General features: G+C 43.2%; 2 pseudogenes; one reads left to right on the top strand and one right to left on the bottom strand.

The window, feature by feature from the left end:
- Positions 1–5,018: 5,018 nt before the first annotated feature.
- On the top strand, positions 5,019–6,511 carry LOC127673508 (spastin-like; annotated as a pseudogene).
- On the bottom strand, positions 6,510–7,205 carry LOC127673847 (nascent polypeptide-associated complex subunit alpha-like; annotated as a pseudogene).
- Between the last annotated feature and the right edge of the window lie 5,579 nt (positions 7,206–12,784).

The raw sequence follows: 12,784 nt of genomic DNA, 5'->3' as shown, positions 1-12,784 counted from the left end.
AGATGTGGAGAAAGAGGAACACTCCTCCACTGCTGGTGGGATTGCAAGCTGGTACAACCACTCTGGAAATCAGTTTGGCAGTTCCTCAGAAACCTGGGCACGACACTTCTGGAGGGCCCTACTATACCACTCCTGGGCATAAACCCAGAGGATTCCCCAGCATGTAATAAGGACACATGGCTCCACTATGTTCATAGCAGCCCTATTTATAATAGCCAGAAGCTAGAAAGATCCCAGATGTCCCTCAAAGGAGGAATTTTTTGATACAGAAAATGTGGTATATATATATACACAATGGAGTACTATTTAGCCATTAGAAACAATGAATTCGTGAAATTCTTAGACACATGGATGGAGTTGGAGACCATCATCCTAAGTGAGGTAACCCAGTCTCAAAAGAACACTCATAGTATGCACTCACTGATAAGTGGATATTAGCCATAGAAGCTTGGAATACCGAAGACACAATCCACAAATCAAATGATGCCCAAGAAGAAGGAAGGAGTAGCCCCTGGTCCAGGAAAGGCTCAGTGCAGCAGTGGAGGGCAATACCAGGACAGGGAAGTGGGAAGGGGTAGATGGGGAAACAAAGGAGGGAAGAGGGCTTATGGGACTTGCAGGGAGGGGTGAAATCAAGGAAAGGATAAATCGTTTAAATGTAAATAAAGAATATATCGAGTAAAAAAAAAAGAAAGAAAAGAAAAAGTTGGCACAGACACCTGGTGACCAAGAAGCCATACATGTTTTAATCGCTTGGATCTACCACCATATAAGAGCTATGAACACCTAAAGGAAAAACTTCTTTTTGCAATAGAAGAGACAGAGGGATTTGGGCAAGAATGACTGCAACTTGTCCTGGAGGAGCTCTTGCATTTAAATACCCCAGCCAAGAAAAATTGCAGATAGTGGATATAAGCTGTTCATTCTGTACAGTTAATTTTCTGTATAAATGTTTTCTGTTCTTCCACAGAAATATGCAAAACATTTCATCATTTTCTACGTTATTTATTATTTCCTTTAAATGACTGACCAGGAAAAAAATCATCCTTAAATTTTGATGCAAGCAAGAGAATGTATTAAAAAGTATCTATCTATATAACCGTATATGACAGTGACTCTAGTGTTATAGAGCACCAGGTGTATTACACATGGCAGCTGTTCATTCACAAACCTGAATTTGCTTTGCCTTGTTTCTGTTGTCCAGGGGACACGTGCAAAGGTTCCATGTTCTCCCTAAGTGACACTGGATTGTGCTGAGCTGCATGGCTGTTCAGGAAGGGATTTAGGGCTTAAGCCAACTCTGACTTTAAGTGTATTTTTTAAAATGCTGCTGGTTTTTCTGAAGACAAGTACTTCAACTTACTAAGTTGTACTAAATGAATAGTTTGGGTTTTTTTTTTTTTAATCCCGTCATTATATCAATCAGTAAACAGAGAAGTGGTGTAAGAGTTCCAGTACCATCTAGGAGCAGCTGGAATTGATTGCCTGAATAGCAGAGGTTTGTTTACATCTTACTTTTGGATGTTGGCTATTTGTGGAAGTTTAAAGAATCAGACATTTCTATACTTAACATTTTTAAACTTGCAATGTTCTTCAAATGTAATTAATAATAAATTGATAATTTAATACTTAGGGATACATAAAAGATTCTGAACTTTGCTGCTTTTGTGCTCAAGATTTTCTTTTATGAAATCAAAGCTGTTATAAATGGATTGGAAAGCTGCAGAAGTATTTAAACACTCACACTAAGAACTTTTATTAGTGTTTGAATGTCCCCCACCGCTTCCTTTCTAAACTCAAAATGTTTCTAAATCCAGTAGGTTATTAAAAATCCTTTGTGCCCCTTATTTTATATAGAGCAATTTTTCTCCAAATGATTCTGATTTTCTTTTCATTATAAGGGCAATCATAGCGTATGAAAAATATTAAAATGTAATGCGAATGATACTGCTACTTTTAGCAAATTGGGCTTCCTAATTAAAATAAAACATTAATTCCACTTTAATCCTTTCAATATGTACTGTGAAGTTCATTAACTCAAATTTTTGTAACTATGAAGTTCACTTAGAATTATAAATTCTCTCCACTAATTTAGTTTTGCTAAGATTTTATTTCTCTACTTTAGATTATGTTCTTTAGTTTTATTCAGAATTCAAAAATAAAAGCCGTAGGCGACTTAGTTGAATAAACTATTCAAAAATCTGGTTATTCTCAAGGTTAAAGATTTTTTTAATTCTAATATATGATATGTTATATAGCAAATGATAGCCAGTCTTCAAAAGTCCTGCATAAATTATTCTGTAAAATAATAAACTTGCTATGATAGAAAACAATGACCATGATGACATCAAATGTCTCAGAAGGAAGCATTTATACTCAGACCTCCAGCGTTTAGTAAGGGACACATTGTTACAGCGTCTCAGGAAAGTGCGCAGTAGTGCTGCTTAGACAAGCTCTCTAAGATGCTTGGCACTCATCAAGTAGGCTAGACATTCTTGCCAGAGGCCAGGGCTGCTGCTGCATCACACTGCCTAGTCCTGACCATGAAAGCACACAGCACCAAGCCCAGCTCTTTCGCAGGAGGAGGACCTGGGGTCAAGTCAGTTCTCAGGGCTGTGAGCAGGTCCTTTATAACCTCAGCTTTCTCATCATACTTTGGACACGCGGGGCTTTCGGTGGTCAGCAAACTGCCAGAATTCTCTGTGGAGAATGCACTGAAGCTGAGCCTGGTGTCCACACCTGTAATCCCAGCCCTTGGTAGCAAAGGAGAGCAGGGATTGGTTCAGATGCTATAGGGTGGGCAATGGACTGAAGCCTTGCCTTAAAACAAAAGAACCCACAAAAAGAAGGAAAAGAAAAAGGGGCAGGGAATGGGAAGGTGGGTGGTGTGGCTGTGCTGTCCCTGGATCTGCAGAAGTTCCACAAAATGGTGAACAGGAAAGTGGGAAAGGGCACAGCCTCCCTCGGGTGCAGCCCTTTCTCCTGGAGGAGAGCACTGGCACTGTGCCCAGCATATGCAGTCCTGGAGACTGGGATTTAAACTTCCTCAGGACCCCAGTGGTGCTGAGGACATCACCAAGAACTCCCTTCTGCCTGCTGTGATCTTCATCCCTGTAGCCCCTCCCCCACCCTACAGCCATAACTTTTTTCATAACTTCTTCTATCCACTGCAGCCTGGGTGGGGTAAAGCCAGGCAGAACCAGGGTTAAGGGGAGGAGAAGCCCAAAAGTTTCCTGGTAGCCCAGGACTGCAAGAATTCCCTGACTTAGCCAGTCCTTGTTCAGTGCCCCAACCCCCTCCAGGTAAACCCTAGGAACTCACAGATTGACAGCGTCCCCAGAGAATTCAGCCAAAGGAAAAGATTCCACTTGGTGGTTGCTGCCCTTGCCATCATCCCTCTGAGACCCAGCTGTGTGGCCAGAGCTGTGGAGAGAATGAGAATTCCTCGGTGCCACCCCGCAGAGGACACAGGGCAGAGAACTGAGAAAGTTCCAGGCACCTAGGCTGTGAATTCAGGACTTTTCCAGCCAGGAAAAGGCAGGTTCCTAGTCCACCTTTTCCGGCTTCTTTCTGGGAATCCCTCCAGCACCTCTTGGCTCTGAGCCTCCCTCCAGAGGGCCGAGGTCCCTGTCCCCGAGGGGTCAGGGCTGGCCTGTTGAGTGTGCAACTATGCACTGAATGCTGAGGACGTGCTTTGCGGGGACCCCCACACCCCGCGGTCCCTTCATCTCACTCACCTGCAGCTGTGCTCTCCGCGGTCCTTGGGAACTGAATAAAGAAACGGAGAATAAAGTTGCTGCCTTCAGCTCCTCCTCTACAAAGTGTGGTCAGAATCAGAGAAATTTATACTGGGAGCCAGTTCCTGCCCAGTGAGAAGCCACACCCATGCAGGCAGCACAGGGTAGCATCCACACCCCTGCTCTCTTGTTTGTCCTCACAGGAGAAGGTGCCCGAATTTTTTTTTCTAGCAGTTTCCTCTTCTCCTCCTCAGCAGGACACAGCTCAGGTTTTCTCAGACTTAGGTGCGCTCTATCTCACTTCCTCAATCTCCTTATTTCTCTACACCACATGCATTTGTCATTCCAGGGACCTAGCCCACCATGCCCTGGTGCTTGCTCTACTTCTTTGTTGCCCTGATGTTTGCCACTGTCACCCCTCCCCCACCGCGTCCCAGTCACCCCCCCCCCACCCTGTCCTCTCATTTCCTTCCTTCTACTCTCCCTATTGAAGACAGTTATCATCTAGTGGGGAAGTGTTCTCTGCCTTTCCCCTTAGCTCTGTGACTCTTAGAGACAGCATTCCTGTCTGTAGCCCTGGCTGTCCTGGAACTCACTGTGTAGACCAGGCTGGCCTCAGCGATCAGCCTGCATATGTGTATAGAGTGCTGGCATTAAAGCCATGCGCCACCGTGCTCGGTGCTCAAAACCTCTCTCTGTGCTTTCAGGGATTAGATGCGGGCTTCTGCCCTGCTTGGACACTGATGCACTCCCGTGCTATGGGCTATTCCATGGTCAGGGCTTGTCTGTGTGGGAGGAGCCACGGAGAGGGATGACTCCCTCTGTGGAGTGTGACACACCCACTATGCTATGCAGTTTCCTCACACACTGGCGTGGGAATCTGTGTCTCCAGGGAGAATTGTTTTTGTTTTCCTGTGGGGTTTTGTTTGTTTGTTTGTTTTTTGCCAGTCCATATGAATTTGAGAATTGCTCTTTCTATCTCTAAAAATTAAATGGGAGCGTGCAGGGCCTCCACAGAGAGGAGCCAGCGGGCCATAGGACCGAGGAAAAGGAGGGGTGGGAGCCCTGGGCAGCTGCAGGAGAACGAGATGAGGTTGTGCTCCTGCCCAGCAAGCAGAAAGAATCTGGAGGCGAGCAGCCTGTGCAGGTGCCAGGCTCCCGGGCTCCGCGGGAGCGCGAGCAGCTCCGTGGCCCCGGGCTCCGCAGTAGCGGCTGCTGCTGCTTGGGCGCCTTGCCTCTGAGGGGAGCGGGCTGCACCGCCAGAGGCAGTAGGAGCTGTGAATGAGTTTTCTCGCGGGTCAAGGGAAGAAGAAAAGTTCAGGTGGAGCAACCTCTGAGCCTGCGAGGCCCCGCCCCCACCGCGGTCCCTGCCCCTGCACCAGGCTTGGCTCCAATGTGGAACTTGCATTGCTTCTCACCCACTGGTCACCGGCCTCGCCCTGCTGAGCTGCCCGCAGGCCTTCCTGGGCTCCTCTTCTCAGGGCTCTGACACTCTGACAGCGCTTCTCTCTCTTGTGCACTCCTGGCCACCAAGAGGAGCCAAGAGACCTCACTGGCATCAGCCTCGCCCTCACTCCCAGTGTCCAGACCCGATGGCAAGGCCAAGAGTTTCCCTGTCTTCCACAATCAGACCTTCCAGTACATCTCTAATGCACTACTCATCAAAGAGGAAAGAAAGGACAGAAGGAACAAGCTGTGGAGTGGTGTAAGAAAGGAATCTAAGAACTGGGAAAAGGAATTGCGGTTATAGTTACAGCCAAGGCGAACAGTGTAAAAGAGCTAGACGCCTTTAAGCCAAAATGATAGCTAATTTAGTTATATACAAGGACCGTTTACAACTTCTAAAGAAGCTGCAACCAGTTTTGCCATTTTCGAAGTCCAAAACGACATCTATAATGAGAGTACTAACCTGACTTGCTGCAATGGACAAGTCCAGTCAGATAGTGGAGCAGCTCTGAAGAGGAAAGACCCCTTAACACATGCTAGTAATGCATTGTCTTGATCAAAAACCTGCCTGAAAAGTGGATCCACAGGGCTTTCTGGTCCCCACAGGGCGCCTAGTTGTAGTGTTTATCCATGGTTTCTGGAGCAAAACCAGGACCTGGACCTGCAGCTCCAACACATAAGGGTACTCCAAAACCAAACAGATCCAACACACCTTCTACACCCTGAAGTGCAGTTCAGGAAAAGAAAGACTTGAAAATTTTTAGGAATGTGGACAGCAATCTTGTTAACCTCCTAAGTATTGAATTCGTTGACAATCGAACAGCTGTAAAATTTGATGCTCTAGCTGGTCCTCAGGAAATGGCAAAACAAGTGCTGCAAGAGATTATGATTCTTCCTCCTCTGTCCTTCCTTCTCTGCAGGCTGAGTAGTTCACAGGGCTCAGAACCCCATGTTAAGGCTTGGTGCTCTTCTGCCCTCCAGGAAGTGGAAAACAGTGCTGCCTAAAGCAGTAGCTGCAGAATCTAATGCGACCTTTTTCAATATAAGTGCTGCAAGTTTAACTTCAAAATATGTGGGAGAAGGAGAAAAATGGGTGAGAGCTCTTTTTGCTGTGGCTGGAGAACTTCAACCATCTATAATTTATAGAGATGAAGTTGATAGTCTTGTGTGAAAGAAGAGAAGGGGAGCAGGACACTAGTAGACAACTAAAAACAGAATTTTTTTCTATCCAACAAGAAGCCACAACTTTATTAGTGATAAAAACAGTACACATTTTAAGCCAAGCTGCAGTTCCACTTTTCAAAAACCAAAAAGGGTGCAAAGATGGGGGAGGATGTCCTTTACAATTCTATGTCCATGGCTTCCACACCAGTTTCATCACCCTCTCCTTCTTCACTCTCCTCTTGGACAGTTGGAGTCTGAGTGTTTTCGCGAATGTTTGAAACAGCTTCCCCTCGAACTTTGAAATTCTCAGCAGGGCTAACTGTGCTTGCTGAGACAAATCTTCAGTCTTGCCTTCCTGACACACTGTGTAGATATCTGAAGCTGGGCTCTTGACCCAGTTTGGACACAGCCTTCCTCCCCTTCTCCTCCTTGGACTCTGCTTGGCTTTACTAGCAGGTTCTTCATGGATTTCAGCTACAGCTGCCAGCTGGGCTGGTCCTGTGGCTGTCTGGGTGGAATCCTGTTCCTCAAGCTCTGGCACTGACTCTTCACTGTCAGACTCTGTCCTGACCCTGTCTCAGCCTGAGGCTGTGACCACTCCTGCTCTGTCTGTAGCAGGGACAGTTATTGTGGCTTCACCGGGCATTTTGTGCAGAGAACATGGTGGGCACTGTTAGATTAGAGCACAGCAAAAGCAGATTCTGGTTTACAATAATGTATACATTGTGTCCAGATGAAAGTATTGTAGAGACAGTGGGCTGCAGAAGACGCACAGAGCCCTCTGTTGTCTGCCTCCAAGCCTTTGCCTTGCAGCAGTCTATTTTCTGTTTCCTGTCCCTTAGCGCCCTATGATTGCAACACCAAGGGTTCTTAGTTCTTTCCTGCTTTCTTACCAAGTCCAGAGTGACAAACGGAAATCTTCCCATCTGCAGTAAGAGAACTGTACTGAGCCTTTTGTCCACCTAGATATACAAACATTAAACACTTAATGTGTTCTTTTCACATTTTGTTTTCCCCTTTTATTGCCTTGCAATAAAATAATTTAATGATTAAAGAGTATTTTGTGGGCAGTGGTGGTGCCAGCCTTTACTCCCAACACTAGAGAAGCAGAGGCAGCCAAATCTCTGCATTTAAGGCCAGTCTGGTCTACATGGGTTCCAGGACAACCAGGGCTACCATGTAAACATGTCTGAAAAATAAACAAAAACAAAACAAAAAATATTTTCTGTGCATGGGTAAAAGGCATGTCAGAGCTTAATGCTCATTCCAGAGAGGATGCCCCTCCGTCAGGACTCTGTGTTTGTCTGCTCTGTGAAAAATAAAATAAAATAAAGTAAAGTAAAATAAAAAAAAATCCATTACCTCTAACCAACAGACAGGAGTGCAAAGAAACTGAAAAGATGGCTTCACCTTTCCTCTTGTGGGTTATTAGAAGAAAGCCTGTTGTCATGTGATCTCTCCAGGATCTGTCATTTGAAAACTTTCAGAAAGCATCATGTGTTTCAGTGGGTTATGCGGTCTACCAATGCTCCTGGGCATCTGGTTGAGATGTTCACTTGGTAACAAGGAGGATCATGGGAGGAGAATGGACCTTGTCCTCTCAGAAGCTCCACATTTCAGTGAACGCCCTTCAGTCATGGCTCGTGCTCCTGGAACTTAGTACTCAGTTTCTGCATGGAGACCTCTGCTGTGTCTGTCTCCCACTGGGGAACTCTGCTTCCTTCATTGTCTTTTAGTGTTCATGCAAGGGGGTGTTTTCCTGTGGTTACCTTCATCTGGTGCTCTAATATTTTACAGTTGCTTCTCTGTCATTTCAGTTGTACTCGGTGAGGAAATGAATTTCCCATCTTTCCCTACAACTTAGTGTACACTTCTCCCGAGTCTCCCAGAGTCAACCCCTCAGCTTGAGATGAGTACTGAGACTAATTCTGGGCTGTATTCTCTATGATTGCCTTAACTTTACCTTTCCACATTAGTGCTGCGACATTAGGAACATGACTGTCAGATTTAGAAAGTGCTCTCTGAGCTTCCCCCAAGGTCTCTGTGGTTGTGGATCTGTAACCCTGAATTAGAAGGGAAATGTAATGCCTCCCAGATGGTATACGTGCCAGGTTGACCCAAGATAGTCCAGAATAGCCTTAAACTCATGCAGACAGGCAAACCTCTGCCTTTGCATGGGATTAAGTATGGACCAATACAGTAATATTTGCTGTGCAGAATTGTCTCTCATATTATTTTATTTTATTTTCTTCTCTTCTTAGGTCTTATATTAGTGGCCCAGTAATTGGAAAATGAAGCCCTCCAAAAGCTCTTCCCAAACAAAGCACCATGATTTACAAAATACTCAGAAGAAAGTGTCTTTTGGAATAAGACTAGATAGTGTCTTTTGGATTTGGACTAGAGTAGGAAGATGTCCTTCTTAAAAACTAGCTTTCTGTGCAACATAACTCATCTCATAGTCAAACATTAACCTTCTACAGTCTGGAGCAAGGGTTCTCAAACTGCATGACCTGACCCCTTTAGGGTATTTTGCACATCAGATATTAAATACTATCTCCTTTTTTTCTTTTTTTTTTTTTCTTTTTTTTTTTTGTTTGTTTGTTTGTTTTTTGTTTTTTGACCGGCTCATTTGGTTTATTTCTTTTATAACATCATTTAAGGAAACCATCCAAATGATTTGCTAAGAGAAAGGCCTAGTCAGAATTCTACAAAGTCCCATTGGTTTATCTTTTCTACCATCTCCAACCCCACCTCTAATTCCTGCTCTGCCCTTTCTTTTCTTTTTTTTTAATTTTTTTTTATTCGATGTATTCTTTATTTACATTTCAAATGATTTCCCCCTCTGGGTCCCATAAGCCCTCTTCCCTCCCCCTGTTCCTCCATCTACTCCTTCCCACTTCCCTGTTCTGGTATTCCCCTATACTGTTGCATTGAGTCTTTCCAGAACCAGGGGCCACTCCTCCGTTCTTTTTGGACATCATTTCATATGTGTACTATGTCTTGGGTATTCCATATTTCTAGGCTAATATCCACTTATCAGTGAGTGCATACCATGAATGATCTTTTGAGACTGTGTTACCTCACTTAGTATGATGTTCTCCAGCTCCATCCATTTGTCTATGAATTTCATGAAATCATTGTTTCTAATGGCTGAATAGTACTCCATTGTGTAAATTTTTTGTATCCATTCCTCCGTTGAGGGACACCTGGGTTCTTTCCAGCTTCTGGCTACTACAAATAGGGCTGCTATGAACATAATGGAGCACGTGTCCTTATTACATGCTGGGGAATCCTCTGGGTATATGCCCAGGAGTGGTATAGCAGGGTCCTCTGGAACTGCCATGCCCAGTTTTCTGAGGAACCTCCAGACTGATTTCCAAAGTGGTTGCACCATCTTACAATCCCACCAGCAGTGGAGGAGTGTTCCTCTTTCTCCACATCCTTGCCAGCACCTGCTGTCTCCTGAGTTTTTGACCTCAGCCATTCTGACTGGTGTGAGGTGAAATCTCAGGGTTGTTTGATTTGCATTTCCCTAATGATTAATGATGTTGAACATTCCTTAAGGTGTTTCTCAGCCCTCTGAAGTTCTTCATGAGAAAATTCTTTGTTTAGCTCAGTACCCCACTTTTTAATGGGGTTATTTGGTTCTCTGAGTTCTACCTTCTTGAGTTCTTTGTATATATTAGATATTAGCCCTCTGTCAGATTTAGGATTGGTGAAGATCCTTTCCCAATCTGTTGGTTGACATTTTGTCCTTTTGACGGTGTCCTTTGCCTTACAGAAACATTGTAGTTTTATGAGGTCCCATTTATCAATTCTTGATCTTAGAGCATAAGCTATTGGAAATTTTCCCGTGTGCCCATGTCCTCAAGGGTCTTCCCCACTTTCTTTTCTATTAGTTTCAGTGTGTCTGGTTTTATGTGGAGGTCCTTGATCCATTTGGAGTTGAGCTTAGTACAAGGAGATAAGATTGGATCGATTCGCATTCTTCTGCATGCTGACCTCCAATTGAACCAGCACCATGTGTTGAAAAGACTATCTTTTTTCCACTGGATGCTTTCAGCAACTTTGTGGAAGATCCAGTGACCATAGGTGTGTTGGTTCATTTCTAGGTCTTCAATCCTATTCCATTGATCTGTTTGCCTGACATTGTACCAATACCATGCAGTTTTTTTTTTTATCACTATTCCTCTGTAGTAAAGTTTGAGGTCTGGGATACTGAATCCCCCTGAAGTTCTTTTACTTTTGAGAATAGTTTTAGCTATCCTGGGTTTTTTGTTATTCCAGATGAATTTGAGCATTGCTCTTTCTAGCTCTATGAAGAACTGGGTTGGGATTTTGATGGGGATTGCCTTGAATCTGTAGATTGCCTTTGGCAAATGGCCATTTTAACTATATTAATCCTGCCAATCCATGAGCATGGAAGATTTTTCCATTTTCTGAGATCTTCTTCGATTTCCTTCTTCAGAGATCTGAAGTCCTTGTCATATAGGTCTTTAACTTGTTTGGTTAGATTCACACCAAGATACTTTATGCTGTTTGTGGCTATTGTGAAGGGTGTCATTTCCCTAACTTCTTTCTCAGTCTGCTTATCCTTTGACTATATAAAGGCTACTGATTTGCTTCAGTTGATTTTATAACCTGCCACTTCGCTGAAGTTGTTTATCAGCTGTGGGAGTTCTCTAGTAGTTTTTTGGGTCACTTAAGTATACTATCATATCATCTGCAAATAATGATAGTTTGACTTCTTCCTTTCCAATTTGTATCCCTTTGACCTCCTTATGTTTTCTAATTGCTTTAGCTTGGACTTCAAGAACTACATTGAAAAGATATGGAGAGAGTGAGCAGCCTTGTCTAGTCCTTGATTTTAGTGGGATTGCTTCAAGTTTCTCTCCATTTAGTTTGATGTTGGCTACCGGTTTGCTGTATATTGCTTTTACTATGTTTAGATATGGGCCTTGAATTCCTGTCCTTTCCAAGACTTTTAGCATGAAAGGATACTGAATTTTGTCAAATGCTTTTTTAGCATCTAATGAAATGATCATGTGGTTTTTTTCTTTGAGTTTGTTTATGTAGTGGATTGCATTGATGGTTTTCCTTATATTGAACCATCACTGCATCCCTGGGATGAAGCCTACTTGATCTTGGTGGATGATCGTTTTGATGTGTTCTTGGATTTGGTGGGCAAGAATTTTATTGAATATTTTTGCATCGATATTCATAAGGGAAATTGTCCTGAAATTCTGTTTCTTAGTTGGATCTTTGTGTGGTTTTGGTATCAATGTAATTGTGGCTTCATAGAAGGAGTTGGGTAGTGTTGCTTCTGTTTCTATTTGGTGGAAGAGTTTGAAGAGTATTGGTGTTAAGTCTTCTTTGAAGGTCTGATAGAATTCTTCACTGAAACCATCTGGTCTTGTGCTTATTTTGGTTGGAAGGCTATCTATGACCCCTTCTATTTCTTTAGGGGTTATGGGTCTGTTTAGATGTTCTATTTGATCCTGGTTTAATTTTGGTATTTGGTATCTGTCTAAGGAATTGGCCATTTCCTCCAGATTCTCCAGTTGTGTTGAGTAGAAGATCTTTGTTTCTCCATCTATAGTGGTTGAGAGTTTCGCTGGGTATAGTAGTCTTGGCTGGCATTTGTGTTCTCTTAGAGTCTGCATGAGCTCCGCCCAGTATCTTCTAGCTTTCTTGGTCTCTGGTGAGAAGTCTGGTGTAATTCTGATAGGTCTTCCTTTATATGTTACTTGCCCTTTTTCTCTTACTGCCCTAAGTATTCTCTCTTTGTTTAGCACATTTGGGGTTTTGATTATTATGTGACAGGAGGTATTTCTGTTCTGGTCCAGTCTGTTTGGAGTTCTGTAGGCTTCTTGTATATTCATGGGCATCTCTCTCTTTAGGTTAGGGAAGTTTTATTCCATAATTTTGTTGAAGATATTTGCTGGCCATTTAAGTTGTAAATCTTCACTCATCAATGCCTATAATCCTTAGATTTGGCTTTCTCATTGTGTCCTGGTTTTCCTGGATGTTTTGGGTTACAAGCTTTTTGCATTTTGCATTTTCTTTGACTGTTGAGCCCATGGTTTCTATAGTATCTTCGGCATCTGAGATTCTTTCTTCTATCTCTTGTATTCTGTTGTTGATATTTGCATCTATGGTCCATGATTTCTTCCCAAGGTTTTCTATCTCCAAAGATGTCTCTCTTTGTGCTTTCTTGGTTGTTTCTACTTCTGTTTTCAGATCCTGGAAGTTTTTGCTCAGTTCTGTCATTTGCTTGTTTGTGTTTTCCTCTAATTCTTTGAGAGATTTTTGTGTTTCCTCTTTCATGACTTCTGCCTGTTGATCAAAGTTCTCTTGTATTTTTTTAAGTGATTTTTGCATTTCTTCCTTATTGGCTACAAACTTCTGACCCATATTGTCCTGAATTTCTCTAAGTG

This window comes from Apodemus sylvaticus, chromosome 23 (assembly GCF_947179515.1).
Source record: "Apodemus sylvaticus chromosome 23, mApoSyl1.1, whole genome shotgun sequence".
Taxonomy (NCBI): Eukaryota; Metazoa; Chordata; class Mammalia; order Rodentia; family Muridae; genus Apodemus; species Apodemus sylvaticus.
Note: the sequence above shows the minus strand (reverse complement) of the source record. Positions and strands in the feature narration are given on the sequence as shown.